The following is a 16,650-nucleotide window of genomic DNA, read 5'->3' as shown; positions in this document are numbered from 1 at the left end:
TTTTCCTTTAATTTTTTAAGAAATTATAATTTTTTTCTAATAACAGTACTTCAATATTTTTCTTATCCAATTATTTTAGAATCTTACACAAAGACATCTAACTTTTTTAGCCATGTTAAAATCTTGAATATATCGAATGACTTTTTTTTTTTTTTTTTTTTTTTTGTAATTTCAAACTCATGCATTTTCCATAAAGCTACTGCCATTTGCGAATATAAAATAATGATATTGAATGTAATAAATCACAGTAACTGTTACTTTATGTTCAGAGGAAGAAATTTCTTTGCATTTTCACAGTTATTGTGATTTATTACACTTAAAATCATTATTTAATACTATTAGAGATTTAGTAATAAAGTAGCTAACATGTAAAAAAGGTTTTTGATTAAATCATTGATTTTGCATGAATTTTATTTAATTATCTCATTGATTTTACATATTTCATGCGTGATTTTGCATGAAACCAATACAGACACCATTTAAATAAGCAAATAATCGTTGAAGTAAAAATAAAAATTATCATTTCAATAAACACACAATGTAATGCAGTAAAAGTTTTTTAACGTACTTTTAAACAATTCATTTTTGATATTTCCATAAATTTTTAAGTGTAGTAATTATATAAAGAAACCTATTGTTTAACTTAATTTTTAATTCATATAAGCAATGCCCTGTTACAAATTAGCAAATAAAACATGAGAAGATGTTTAGAAGAGGAGACATGTATTAAGTGTGCGTGTGATTATGGCAAAGCCATGAGGATTATCTGCCCAAGGGGAGGGATGCCTTCGTGAAGGACTTTCTAATGGAAACTGTCTCGTATACACGTTACACATGGGGAAAACCACAAAAACACTCATGCAACCAGCCCGTTCGCGGGATTCGAAACTCGGACAGAACTACCAGTTTTCAGCTACTTTACCGCTCGGCCGCTGGTGGGACGACATGTATTAAGAGATACGAATATTACTTTTAAACCCTTTTAAAATATTACTTTTGTCATTTTGCCTCATTATATTATAATTTAAGAATTTATTCGCAGGACTCATGATTCACAGTTTGTATGACCATGAGGGATATTCATGCCAAGCGGACAATACACGATAAATACTGTAACTTCTTGAATACTAAGAGCGATCATTTTAAGAAAAGGGTGTGGAGTCTTCTGTGATATTGTCATAATATTAAAAAAAAAATCTTATTTGGTGCTGAAAAAGTGAACGAGATGATAAACCGTAAGTTTTCTATGAAATATTTTTACTGGAATTCCTTCAAAATTATTTAAATGACTCAGCTTCAAAATTATTTAAATGAATCACCACTAGATGGCAGCACCATTATAAAATGTCGGAAGCAAATGCGTTATACATCATAACCTTAAATAATGTTAGCACTAATGGCAGCACGTGACAATTTGGGTACTTGCGTATTATTGCAACCACCATAGTAGAAGTCTTCAAAGTTTCAGAACACGCCAAAATCTGTTAACCACGTGCGTAACATTTAGTCAGGCAACAGTGCGCATGACAGTTTCCAACATCGCCATTTTATTATTCGTTCTTTTTGCTTTGGTGCAAGTTCCAGTGGCTTTTATATTAGAAAATTATTATTATTTTTTGTCTTGAACGCGATTTTAAAATTATTCCTCGTGGGACTTTCCTATAATAGTAGAAAAAAGAGGAGAAATTTCTGCGAGAATACAGTATTTTGCTTTAAAATCTCTACAGGAATGATGGTTCGAATCTTTTCTAAAAGCGATTGTTACGAAGTTTCGACTCCCCCCCCCTGAAAAAAAAAAGTTTGTGACTGTTTCATTGAATGTTTTTTGGGATAAATATGCCGTTGAAACCTAAAACATATATATAATTTTTTAGAATAAAATAAATTGTTTTTTCTTCCGTAAAATTCATCAAACTGCGCTAAGGTGTTTGCGATAATACGTAAGTACCAACAATTTGAAGAAATGACTATTTTTCACTCCATATAATAGCGAAAGTTTACAAACCAGAATTTGAATATTCATATAATTATTTCATCATTCATACCATCATCTGGTATTTTTATTAAGAAATTGGTATTTTTATTAAGGATTTTTTTTAGCATTCACATTTTGAAATAATGTTTTCTCATCAAAATATTTTGTAACAAAATCTTTTTTACATCTCTAGCTTTTTATTAGATTTAGTTACGTTGTGTTGTGACTTATCTGTTCTTCTCTGACAGTAACTTCAGAACACCATACCATTCCACTGCAAGATTTTTATTTTATTTTATTTCACATTTTTTACTTCCTTGTACGAAGTAAAAAGTAAGTATTGTAATCGTGAAAAATTTCGAGTATCATATTTCAACGAAAATATCCATTTTGACCGCTACCGAATGCAATTTAACGATGCTTTTGCTTGTCATCTGTACGTAAGGACACAATAAAGGATTATCCCCCCAAAAAAAATTGTAAAACTGATTTAAAATGAATTCTAAAGAGAATTTTTCTTGGCGTTTGTGCGTACGTACTAATGTATGTATGTATGTATCTCGCATAACTCAAAAACGAGTAGCCTCAGAAAGTTGAAATTTTGTATATAAGACTGCCATAACAAGTAGACGTGCGCCGCCTATTATTTTAGTTGCAATCGGCCGCACCAAAACATATATATATATATCCGCTCTGTTACTCGCCTCAGTGATCTCAGTTTCTTTATTCTTATATGTTTGTAAATAGTGCATTTTTCTTAAAAAATGATTAAATTATGGTGTTCTGGTTACGATTTTTATGCCTTTAGTTAATCTGCATGCAGTAATTGTGGAATTATTAACAATTTAAAAGTCTTTTAAGTGCGGCTAAGCCTAAATTTTGATAACCATAGCAGCCATATTTACTTACATTTGAAACTTAGCAAAATAGGGGATTTCTTGCCAATCTCGAGAAACTAAGCTTCGCAACAACAAAGATAACGCCTTCTTTTATTATTGAGAATTAAATCATGCTTAACCTATTCTGGAATTTATTGGAGGAAGTAAGTGTTTAAGATTTACTTCTTAATTTTTAATATAGATATTTTGAGGGTTTTTTTTTTTTTTTTTTTTTTTTTTTTTTTTTTTTTTTTGCCTTGTCGTGAAATGAGAATTGAATTAGTTGAATGAGAAATACTGAATCGTCTGTGAAAAACTGTTTTTTTTGTTTAGTTTTGTTTTGTTTTTTCTTTTCTTTTATGCACCGCTTTAGATTTATTATAGTACTAGCAACTACGCGGCCAGCCTTTGTCTGGCTTTTAAATGTACCAGGAAAATGCCTAAAGGGAACACCAAACATTAAATTTAAACAGCCAACAATCTGAATGAAAACCTGTTGCCAAAACCACATTTCTAAAAGAATGAAACTATTCAAAATGATGCGATAAAATTGAAAAGATAAAATTTAAAAAAATCTGGTTTGAATTTTGAAAAAATAGCTTCGATATGCACTGGCTCTTGTTTAGATGCACCTATGTAGCAAATTTTGTAGTCCTGGGTCTATTAGCTTACGCGCAGCACGAACGAAAGCACACAGACTCTTTCTTTTATTATATATAGAGATAATAATAGAACATGTGGCAACGATTAGATAATTCTTCAGATGATATAAATTTTATGCATTCTGATTTATAAAATGAACGAAATGTAACGCTGTTAAATGAACCTAGCGCCAGAGTGTCGCTATGGTAAATACGTATAGTGAATTTTAAAGAGTGCATTTATTCTATTGTGGCCACAACGCAATGTACTAACCACTATATGCACTATCGACGAAGTAAATTTAATTCAATCCAATAAGTTTAAGTAAAATGCAAAAAAAAAATGTGTATAACTGAATATTTCATGCAAGGAAGTCATCTGATGTACACATCAGATTTTTAAATAATTTTTTTTCATCAAAATATTTTCTAACAAAATCTTTTTTGTATCTCTAGTCTTTTATTAGACTTAGCTGTGTTGTTTTCTGATTTATCCCACTTGTCTGACAGTAACTTTCATTCCTCACACAATTCATCGTGGCAAGGAGTGCAAAATTGCGCCTGTCATTAATAACAGCCCTGAGCACCATACAGGTAACAGTACGTTTTCACTGAGTTCCACCCCCCCCCCAATTTTGAAGGAGAGTACCCCAGGAAGACGGTTCCCAGGGTCATCCAGGGTCGATAACCACTATCCCGGGAGGCTTATTAGACTTGAACATGCATTTAGCAAATGTATATTCTTTTTGTAGTATAATATTTCTATGGTGTAAAACCATTAATATTATACTCACAAAAGCAAATATTCATCATTATATGATAATAAACATAATTTTTCAATTGCAGAAAAGCGAAAGTTTTGATTCTTAGGAAAACCTAAAATTCAATAGAATTAACATTTTTGTTTTCCATTTTTGATGTACTTTGATCACAAAATTCTAACATTAGCCCTCTCGTTTTCCACATGTAAATATAATGTTTATCAACATGCATCATAAAAAATATAACTTGTAAAAATAAAGTAAACGAAGCATGATATGAATGAAAAGCATGCATTTTTCTTAAAATTCTGAAGAAGATCCATTTAATATAAGAATTAGCTTGAAGGTATATCTCCCAAAGCAAATTAATAACCATATTATATTCATATGGTTATTAATTTGCTTTGGGAGATATATCTTCAAGCTAATTCTTATATTAAATGTTACAGAAAAGTGTTACAGTGTTACAGAAAGCCATTTTTCCTGTTAAGAAATTATACCATCGCATAATTTTTTACGAAATGAAATAATAATTTTCTTTGATTTCTGGCTGATAGGTGGCAAATTTACTGTAAATTATTTCAGTATCGTAAATTCTGCTATGCAAAAAAAAAAAAAAAAAAAAAAAAAAAAAAGTTTCATTAAACTCTTTTAGATGTTCTGTTATGGGGACTCATACACCTTAAAACCCATAAGATGTTCAAATAGGTGACTGTTGCAAGAATTGGGATAACTTATTTATTTTAAAAGCAATTACTACCAACTTTTTACAGCTGACTGCATAATATAGCTGCTTTCTGAAATATTAATCAGAAAGTTTGTGTTGCCACAAATATTTTTATAATTTAATCCGTTTTGTGATAACATTTTTCGTCATGTTTCCAGCTTGCGCGCACAGTTTAAAACGTTCTGTTTCATAATATAATTCCATATTTAATATATAGCTTTTATAACATTTGGAAACTACTGTGAACCTAAAATTCTAAAAATTTCACGTTAAATTTTTATTTTATTTTGAGTTGAGTTTATAAAATGTATTTTATTTAAAAAAATTTTAATGTTTTCGTCCATAAAATTTTTCAATATTAAAATATTCATCAGATTGTTGGTTCAGTTAGAAAATAATGCCCATATAAAGAATTCCATCTAATTTCAAGTATGTACCATTAGCCATTTTTAAAATATCATGCGCGCAAGGTGGAAACATGGCGAAATATTTTGTCACAAAGAGGATTTAATTACAAAAATATTTGTGGCAACACAAACTTTCTGGTTACTAGTTTCCAAAGCAGCTATATTATGTAGTCAGCTGTAAAAAGTTGGAAGTAATTGCTTTTAAAATAAATAAAATATCCCAATTCTCGCAACAGTCACATATTCGAAGATCCTGAGGGGTTTAAGGTATATGAGTCCCCTTAAGATCTCAACATTTATTAAAATGTACAAAAAGTGTCGATCTAAATATGAGTAACTGGTAAATACAGTAAATCTCGAGATTTTTATATATGCTGTTTTCTGAATAAAATAATGGAGACACTAGAAAATATTTCCATCTTTCTTTATTTAAAGATAAACATAAGAATACGAAATTTAGGCAAAATTTCTACTGTCGTGAGCCCACCAGCGGCCGAGCGGTAAAGTCGCTGAACACTGGTAGTTCGGTCCGAGGTTCGAATCCCGCGAACGGGCTGGCTGCATGGGTGTTTTCGTGGTTTTCCCTATGTGTAACGTGTATACGAGCCAGTTTCCCTTAGAAAGTCCTCCACGAAGGCATCCCTCCCTAGGCAGATAGCCCTAGTGTGCTTTGCCATAATTAAATACACCACACCACACACACCATCTACTGCCGTGACCAGGATTCGAATTACTGATTTTTAATATTTAAAATTTATGCAAAATATATCCTGCCGTGACCAGGATTCGAACCTGGGTTATTGCGGCCACAACGCAATGTACTAACCACTATACGATCACGGCTTCGGTAACCCATTACTTTAATGCGATTACTCTTTTTTCCTTTTGAATACTTTTTGAAAAACTTAAAATAAATTCGATACAGCGTAAATGGACCGTAATAGGAGTTTATTACTGTCGCCAACAGATGGCAGCACCACACTCGACTTCTAAAAGTGCATCAAGAAACGGAGACCTAGTTTTTATTAGTATTTAGCTCTTTTTTCAGATACGAAACTCATAGAAACCTGTTCATGAAATGCCAAAATGATATTATAATTTTCTTTTTCTATTTTAAATAAATTATAATTTTGAAAATTTCTTTTTTTTTTTTTTTTTACTAATTTTCATATTTTTACAGAATCTTTTCTTCTTATAAAATATTTTCCAAGTATGTATAGCAAAATCTTAAAGCTTTTTTAGTTTCGTTTCAAATTTAAAGATCTGAAGATCTACTTAATGAAAATTTACACCCTTCGTCAACACGTCACTACATTAAACGGCGTTAAATTTCATTTCCACGGGCTGAATTGTGTGCTCATTTATAATAAATATTAAACTTCAATTATTGAAGAAATTTTCTCATAAAGAAATGGCCTACCAATGACACAATGGATAAATCCTTTGAATGCTGGTATTTTTTTTTTGCAGTAAGGGGGGTCAGTTGTAAGTTTGTCTGCAGGATTTAATGAGTATAATCTAGTTCTTGCTGGAAAGTCTCCCGAAGTATCCCTTTCTTTAGGCTGATAACCCATGCGTTTACTACATGTCTGAAAAATATACAAAAACTATATGCTTAAGTCAGGGATGCTTTAGACGATAATTTTTAATAATTAGGTTATATTAGATTACTTGAATACCGTGAAACACAGAAGTGCTATCTGTCTAAAGTTAAAAGTACCTGTGCAAATGACTTAAGGAAACTGGCTCATGTTACACAAAATAAAACATGAAAATGTTCCTGTGGTCACCTTTTCCGCTAAGATTGAAAGTGGATGCGAACTTCTGTTCAGCAGTTTTAACCGTTTGGCCTGTGCTGTTAAAAGTAGTTTGCTTGAATTGAACGAAGAAAATTTCAATGAATAATTACTCTCATGTACTATATTCACTCCTAGATTCTGTAGTACAGCTATGGCGCTTATACATTCTCCATAAATATAGCTTTTAATATGAGAAATACACAAAATATAACAAATTTCTAGCATTTCATGCCAAGGTTCCTAATGAAAATAACAATGAGCACATACCTCACATTGAGAAAAATTTCCTAATTTTTCACTTAATGGATAGATATGAATATAAGGAGTAAAGCATATTTGAAATACTTATCCTGAACACTTCTTAAAAGTCCTTGAAACATGTTCACTTACTCGACAAAATATTTTTATGTAAACTTAATAGTAAATTATAACTCAGTTTTTCAGAAATTTGCAGAAAAAAATTATGGAAATATTCTATAAACTCCATGAAGAAAATCAGATATTTTGAAAACTTAAGCAAAAAATGTTTCACTTTAACTTTTGTTTGAAAAGTTTTGTTCTTATTCCCATAAGTATTTCTAGTAAATATTATAAGTATTTCAAGTCATAAGGATTTTATTTCCGTAAGTATTTTATCCACATATGTATTTCCAGTTTCAACTTGGGTATCTTCAACTTAAAGAGCTTTCAGATATTTATTATTATTACTTCAGGAATGTTTCGCCTATTAGACCAATTTAATTTTCTATTGGTTTGGAAATTTAAGAAGTGTTCGTTTGTACAATAGAAAATAACAAAAAATGTGTCCGTAGCAACAACATACAAATTTCCATATTCCTAAAAGTAAAACAGAAAAAAAAAATTCTGCCGTGACCAGGATTCGAACCTGGGTTATTGCGGCCACAACGCAATGTACTAACCACTATACGATCACGGATCGTGATAACGACTCCACAAAAGGGAGAATGTTCATTTGAGAAGTATTTGCTCTAAAATTGTATCTGAAAGAAGGAAAAATGATGTTTTTTAAGAGGAATTGGAGCGTTAAAATAAAAAAAAATAGTAGTTTAGAAACCTCATCAATAGATAGCAGCACTAAATTTTATCTTTTGACTCGTTGACTGTGATTGATTATTCAGAGGCACAACTACTGAGATTTTAACTTGCAATGCTTTTAGTTACTGGAGATTAAATATAAAAGAAGCATACAAGGCTGATAAATGGCGGGAGCATGAAAGCTGTTCTAGCTAGTAAAGGAAATTTGAAAACAAAAATGAGAGCTAACTTGAGAGCTAACTAATGAAAGTAGTGGCACCTTAAATTCCTCTGGGCTCCAAAAAATAATGAATATAATACCTTGAAATACACAGCAATATGGAGGTTGGAATAACACAAGTAGCTTTCAAAAGTGTAAGCACTAAGATAAATCCAAAACTCAAACTTAGTTCATGAAATAATATACAAACGCGAATTTGGGACTAGAAATATATGAACTGAATTTTAAAACATAATATGGGAAACTAAATACAAAATACTTGAAATTATAATAGTATAAGATTTCATCACAACCATTAGATTTTGTTTTAGATACAAACAATAATGCATATAAAAGTTAGAATTAGAACTTTAGCATTAGATATGGTACTTCACTTGTTTCTGGTTCCTTGCAAACCACGATGTGTTCGTAAACGTTCCGAAGATTCTATTCTGAAAGACAACGATTTTGATACTGTAGGCGATACTGACTCAATACACGATTTTGATACTGACTCAATACACGATCACGTCTTTGATATTGAAGAAAAAGTTAGTGCATGGCAATTTAAATTGTATCTCGGCAATATATTACTCAAGATAAGGCAATTCATTTAATTCTTTCATTATAGCATACAGATAAGTCACTAATACAGATTACATATATGTTACAGATAAATAATTTAATCATTTGATTATACTTTTGGTCGAAACTGGATTATTCATTTAGATATTTTTCTTATTAATATTTTAAACCAATTTTTAATATTGTGTAAGTACTTGTCTGACTTCAACACATCTTTAATACTTCTAAGTTCTCTCAAAATTTTAGCACTTTTAAGATCTTTCAGGGAAATAAATTATTATTCGATACACAGGTATGCAAGATATTCATTTAAAATTACTATAACAGTGATTAATGGAATGCTAAAACAAGAATTCGCAAAATAATTTCTTAACATAGAGTGGGTTTATATATAAATATATTTAATCTGAAAATGCAGTTTTTGTTTTTCTGGTCTTAGAAATGAATCTGTGATAATAAATGAAAATAAAATATTTTTGTTTTTATTTTAATGTAAAGCTGAAAACGTCACGTTCTGCGATTACAGTTTAGTACTATGTGAATAATTATATGAATGCTACTACTTTGAAAATTGCTATTTATTTGAATCTTTTTAATTCCAACTTTTAATAGGTATACCGTATTTTTTGGGGTATTTTCAGACATTTTTAACTACTTTCCTCGTCTGATAATTGAGAGGAAGGGGGAACTTATGCGAGTAATTTAATTTCGGTTACAGTTAGAACATAACAAATGAAAAATAGTCATTGATAAAGTGCAGGTAACTACCACAAAAATATTTTTTAAAAGAAACCAAAATTCGAACAAGAGTAGATAGTAATATAATAAATTACAGCTCAGTGTTTTGCAAAATACACTAAAAATAATAAAATGTTTAAATGTTAAGTGAAGAAAATCGGTAATGTTCAGAAATTAGCATAAGGGAGAGTGTCAGATTTTAAATTTTGGTTAAAAATTTAAGTTGTATTATATTCACATTACTTTTTCAAATTTATGTATACCTTTTTTGAGTTTTGATAATTTGGCGTTATAAATTTATACCATTACTGGCATTTATTGCCTGTTACGAATACTTCAGAATCTAGCTCTTGATTCTTTTCTCAGAATTTATATGGTTTCATATATTTCTGAATATATTTCAGTAATAGTGAGAGCAAAAATGTATAATATCATCTTATCAAATTTCAAAATCCATGTTTCTAAACTTTAGGCAATCTATCTCTTGTCGCAACACGGATTAGAAGCTGGGTTATTTATCAACTCAGAAACCAGGAACTTGAGCTACCTGTTAGCTCACAAAGTATTTTATTGCAAAAAAAACTAAAATAATAGTTCTTGCTTCCAATTAATAAAAGACATATTTACTATTAGATTAAATTAGAGCTTAATTAAATAAAAAAGGAAAAGAATTTCAGTTTTGAAAACGCTGGTGTTTAACTCTTTATTCCCTTAATGAGACTAAAATGATATAATTAGATGAGTATCGTAATTTTAGTTTGGAAACGACGGTTAACAGCGTTTGAAATCATTTAAGAATGGAACTTAAAAGAAGATTACAATCTCTATTCTATTTTAAAGATTTCACCACCAACATCAAATTTTGTTTTTGATACAGGTAATAATGTAAATAAAAGCTAGAATTAGAGCGTTTGCATTATACAACGTACTTCACGTGTATTTTTCCGCCTAGCGTTTTAGTCCAGATACATCTGATATTTATGTGTCTCGTTAAAAAGAAAGTGAACAAAAATTATATAGTCCTCATCAGAAATGCTAAAAACATTTGACGCTGTATAACTCAAAAAAAAAAAGACCCATTTATTACTTCTGGATTTCCAGAATGACCTGCTAAGATTTTTAAAAAAGATATTTTAAGTTTTCCCTTTCACAGAGTTCTGACTTGTTTGATAGGAATACGAACAACATATCTTGATTGAAACACATGGTATATTAATAGTAGGAAGAAGAAGAAAATGCAATATTAATTAGACTTTTTGGTATGTCAGTTTGATTTCGTTTATTTAATCATGGTAAAGTACGTTTATTTAGGCAAATACGTTTATTTAATTATGGGTATCTATTTAAGGAAGAGATGGCTTCATGAAGGATTTTCTTACAGAAACTCATCGTATTCACGCTGCACCTGTTTTGGAATATCAGGATTATAGGATAAGAGCAACGAGTAAAATCCCGATTCTATTGCGATAAAAAATGCACTGGTATACGAACCCAAATACTGTAACTGTAATCTCAGAATGTATGTAAAATTTAGGTTACGAAAATCAGGAATATCTTGATATATAAGATAAAAAACGCACTACACAAGCATTAATTTTGTTTTCAAAAGTTACTTAAAAACTTGTTTTTATACTGTATAACGTTGCGCGCCTCCAACTTGCACGCAACCAAGAGGTGACTGTGAAAACTTGTATAAAAGATAGAGCCTTGTGAAGGGTTTAAGTCCCTTTTTATTCAACGTAATAAAATTACAATTGCGTGCTCTTGACGCTCACAGACTGTGCCAACTTGGCAGTCAAAATAAAAATAATAACCTGAAAAGAAAGTAAAGACAAGATTCTAACTACGAGGCTCTCTAAAAATAACTAACTCACCGCGTTTTACAATACCGCTGCTAATTCAGCAGACTTGAAGCTCACTGGAACGATTACCACTACTTCCCGCCAAGCACATAGGCCGCAACGCGGGGTTCTTCAATTCTCGCTAACTACCTCCGCGCTCGTGCAGTAAGAATATCACCCACCGAACTTGTTTCCTTCCTATTTAAATCATAATACTTCCGCTGATAATTTGAATGCTTGCGCGTTCTACTCAAATTTACATATTCTGGCATTGGCAGTTCCAGGGGAAAGTAAGGCTTGACAGGAAAGATAGTTTAAACTTAAAATAAATGTTAGTTAAAATAAATATAAACCCTACAACTGATTAAAAAAAATTGCCTTCAACGTCAAAACAAATACTGATTCTATTCAAAAATTTGTCAAAAATCGGAATTAAAATAGTCAGCATTCTACGGAAAGCAGAAAAAAAACTGCGTTGCTACATAAACAAATATTGATTCATTTCTTAAATTAAATTGAGATAAGCACCGCACCGCCAGGCCAGTTACTGATTTTAATATTCAAAATTTATGCCAAAATAACGCCTGCCGTGACCAGGATTCGAACCTGGGTTATTGCGGCCACAACGCAATGTACTAACCACTATACGATCACGGCTTCGATAACTAGCAACTTTAATGGGATTACTCTTCCTTCCTTTTGAGTACTTTTTGGAAAATTTAAAATTAATGCGGAGCACAGTAAATGGAGCGTAATAGGAGTTTACAACTTCCGCCAAGAGATGGCAGCACCACACTCGACTTCTGAAATTGCACCAAGAAAGGAGGACTTACATTTTTATCAGCATTTAGCTACATCTTCGGATGCGGAAATGTTAGAAACCTGTTCATGAAATATCAAAATGATATTATAATTTTCTTTATCCTTTTTAGATAAAATAGAATTTCAAAAAATTTCTTTCTTTTTTTCGAGTTTTCATACTTTTATACAATGTTTTCTTCTTATAAAATATTTTCTAAGAATGTATTTGCAAAGCAGTATTTTAGTTTCTTTTCAAATTTAAACATCTAAGGATCTTCTTAATGAAAATTTACTCCTTTCATCAACACGTCACTACATTAAATGATGTTAAATTTCACTTCCACACTAAATTGTGTACTTATTTATAATAAATGTTAAACATAAACTACTGAAATTTACCCCTAAGGAGAGGACTTACCAGTGGCAGAAGGGATAAATCCGCTGAATGCTGGTATTTTCGCAATAAAGGTGTCAGCTGTTGGTGTGTCTGCAGGGTTTTCACAAAGTAGAAAATAAATACCATCTAGTTCTTCTCAGAAAAACCCCTGTTAAACTATTCTTTTCTTTAGGTTGATAATACAATCAAATAAAAGTTCCAAACTAAAAATTACCTGCTAAAATAGTTAAGCTTCTTTCCTCTGCTAAAAATAGTTAAGCTACGTTCCTCTAGTTTAAGCTTTTCGGATTTTGATTTACTCGAACATCGAAAACTACTCATTCTACATGTAAGTCTATCCAAATAAAACGTATTTATGTGTATAAAAACTCCAAAAGATTCATGATGTTAAGGAGATTGATTCTTGAAATTGTTAAAACATTTTTTATGTTATTAGATTTTGATATGAAGATACGTGTTTCAAAACAAGGTGGTAACCATATTACTTTTATGAATAATTCGAATAAGACATGTAATTTCAAATTTTTCTGCCTCTACTACAGGGCCGAAACTTACATCTTAATGTATGGCCGTAAAATACACTAAGACGACCTGTCTAAGTCAGGCATGATTTCGTGGATGAATTTGTAATAATTTGATTAGATTATATTTCTTGAATACATTAAAATACACAAGAGCTCTCTGTCTAAGCGAAGAAGCCTTCGTGAATGGCCTCATATCATATCTTTTATATCATATCTTTCTAAAGGAAAATGGGTCATATTCATGTTATACAAAATAAAGCGCGAAAATGTTCATACCGTCAACTTTTGCCCTGGAATTTAAAGCGGATGCGAACTCTTTCTATTCACCAGGTTTATCCGTTTGGCCCTGCTTTTAAAGGTGGTCTGCTCAAAACGAACGAAGAAAAATTTCAATAAATAACTACTTCCCGTTACAATAAATAACTACTTCTACTGACGATTCTGTAGTACATCTCGTAATATTGATGTACAAAGGTCAACAAGGAAAGCAGTGGCTATTATGAAAAATTATGTTTATGATAAATGGAGGGAGGAGTGGGAAAAGTGATCGAAATAAAGGTTATATGAAATTTGTCAGACTTAAAAAGGTTTATGTTATTCAGACATTGACGTTAACCAAATCATTGCAGGTCATGGCCGTTTTCCTTTCTATTTTAAAAGGTTTAAATTACAAGAGTCTGACCTCTGTAATATCTGTAAAGAACCGGGCATTGCGAGGGATTATGTGGAAACATGTAAATATTTTACTGATATCAGGAACGAGTTTAAGAAAATTGATGTTTTTAATATGTATGATATTTTAGAGGATTTCAAAAGACTGAAAACATTTGCCAGGAAAATGATGGAGAAGATTAATCATAATAAGGTAGCAGTAGGGATTTTAATTTAGTTTTTTAGCTATGTTCTTTATGTCTGTTTGTTGTAGGTGTTGTTTCTAGCTTTCTCTGGCGCAGCCCGCAAAACGGCCATAGGGCGACGTAAAGTCTGCCAGGAGAGTCAGACTGCGTTCCTCATATCATATCTGTAGTACATCTATGACGCTTACCCAGTGTCCTAAACTTAGCTTTTAATATGAACAACACACAAAATATCATAAATTTCGAATACTACACGCGGATGTACTAAATCAAATAAAAATGTGTACAAAACTAATATGGGAAATATTTCCTAATTCCTCACTTAATGAGCAAATGTGAAGGTAAGTTTTAAATTTTATTGATGCTGCATCATTAAGGTTTACTCTGTGTACCTATTAAAAATGTTCGAAATATATTTGTATATTTGATACAAAAATTTTGTGTACCATTAATAGTAAATTATGATTCAGATTTCAGAAATGTACAGAAAAAGGAATAAAACGTTTTATAAGCTCCAAAAGGAAAATTAGACATTTCCAAAACTTAACGGGAAAATGTTTGACTTTAATTTTTTTAAGTTATATTCACGACAGTATTTCGAATTTCTATTTAAGTTTCCTCAGCTTAAAGAGCTTTCAGGTGGTAATATTTTATTGTTTCATGAAATTGTTCCATCTAGTACACCTAATTTTCCGTTTGTTTGCAAAGTTAATTTAAAAGATGTTAGTTTTAACAGCAGGAATTTTTTTAAAAATTCCTTAGCAACACTGAACCTATTTCCATACTCTTAAACGTTTCCCAAAAATTTAACCTGCCGTGACCAGGATTCGAACCCGGGTTATTGCGGCTACAACGCAATGTACTAAACTCTATCCAGTCACAGCTCAGAACGGAAGGGAAATGAAAAGCAAAACTTCAATTTGTGAAGTGTCTGCTTTGAAACTGCATCTGAAAGAGAAGATAAAAGTGCTTTTAAGAGCAACTGAAGCGTTGATTTTTTAAAATTGCAATTCACCCATAGATGACAGCACTACACTACCTTCCGACTCGTTCACTACGATGGATTGATCCACAAGCACAACCACTGTGATTTTAACCTGTGTGCTCTTAGCCACTGACGTTCAAATAATATGTGGACAACTTTTGTCACTCCTAAAGTGGTGGAGTCTGCGATCACCGAGGCAAGCGGCAGCACGATCGCTGCGCTCCGTAAAAAAGTGAAAATATTTCCTTTCCTCTTGGTGATTATCAATTAAATTTCTTTGAAAAATGTTTTTTCCCCTACAACACCTATATCATTCCAATGAATTTCGGCTCCGATGTTGACGAGAATAAAACAGCGGACAATGTAAGGATATACTCCAAAAGCCTGGAATTTTAAGATAAGTACTTTTCTTTCATCTAAACTAAATCAAATTTCTTTAAATAAGTGCATTTAAATCAATAAATCTTAATTTTTCATCAGTTTAAAGCATTAAAAAATACTTGAAATTGCCATTGCTTGTGGCTTCCTCTGTGTATCAACTCCAAACAGACGCCAGCGTTATCAGTTCACGTCTGTCAACACTTACAAAGCCCTTAAGGAATCTCGAGAGAGGGAAAATTTGGGGATGAGAGGGATAATTTGGGCATCGCGCTATTTCCCTCTCGGATCTTCTGGATTCTCATTTCTTTCTAGATCGCTTGAATATAGTTTCGCCTTTAAATAATATTATACCTCACCGATTTTTTCTCATACTGTTCTTTGCTATCTGTTAAATGTCCATATTTAAGGGATGGTTTATTCTTCACCGCCTTAAATGAATTCTTAGAACTATGAGCTTATATAAATAACAGTGTGCCTCATTGTGTTATACTAACATTATTTAACTAGTAATAAATTATGATAGTAAAATAATTAATCTTGTAATAAATTATAATAGTTAAATTAATAAATACTGTTTAATTTGTGTTTTTAATACATATACTCAGTAATTTACACACACATATATATATATATATATATATATATATATATATTGTGTGTGTGTGTGTGTGTGTGTGTGTGCGTGTGTGCGGTTGTGGTCTTGTATTGTATATATTGTATATGGTTCTCTGTTGTTAGTCTGCTGCTGTTTTTTGAAAAATGTACGAAAATGTTGAGAATGAAAGTAGCATAAGTTACTTTGGTTAAATTAATATATACTTTTGTTTGATGACCTTTGTTGATATCTCAGGATGCAAGCGTACATATTACTTTATATTCCATGCTAAATACCTTGATACGAAGCATTTTAACACCGTCAATATTTGTTTTTTCCCCAGTAACACATCTATTCACCATTACCAAACACACTCACTACACAAACACACCTGTGAGACACTATTTATTGTAAATGAAGACAGTTTCTTCTCCTTTTAACTACACTCATGGACACAATCGTATTTAGGATATTTTCTACTTCTTTTCCTTTTCTTTCTATAA

The 16,650-nt window shown here is 31.2% G+C and overlaps 2 non-coding genes across 2 annotated transcripts; both read right to left on the bottom strand.

Annotated features, from left to right (window-relative positions):
- Nucleotides 1-6,160: 6,160 nt before the first annotated feature.
- Nucleotides 6,161-6,232, bottom strand: TRNAH-GUG (transfer RNA histidin (anticodon GUG)). Its single transcript has one exon. It is a non-coding gene; the product is annotated as a tRNA-His (tRNA).
- A 5,960-nt stretch (nucleotides 6,233-12,192) lies between these two features.
- Nucleotides 12,193-12,264, bottom strand: TRNAH-GUG (transfer RNA histidin (anticodon GUG)). The gene has a single exon. It is a non-coding gene; the product is annotated as a tRNA-His (tRNA).
- Between the last annotated feature and the right edge of the window lie 4,386 nt (nucleotides 12,265-16,650).

The sequence above is a fragment of the Stegodyphus dumicola genome, chromosome 8 (assembly GCF_044657685.1).
Source record: "Stegodyphus dumicola isolate Sdum_Otavi_A_Nest chromosome 8, ASM4465768v1".
Classification (NCBI taxonomy): Eukaryota; Metazoa; Arthropoda; class Arachnida; order Araneae; family Eresidae; genus Stegodyphus; species Stegodyphus dumicola.
This window is presented reverse-complemented; position numbering and strand designations above follow the sequence as displayed.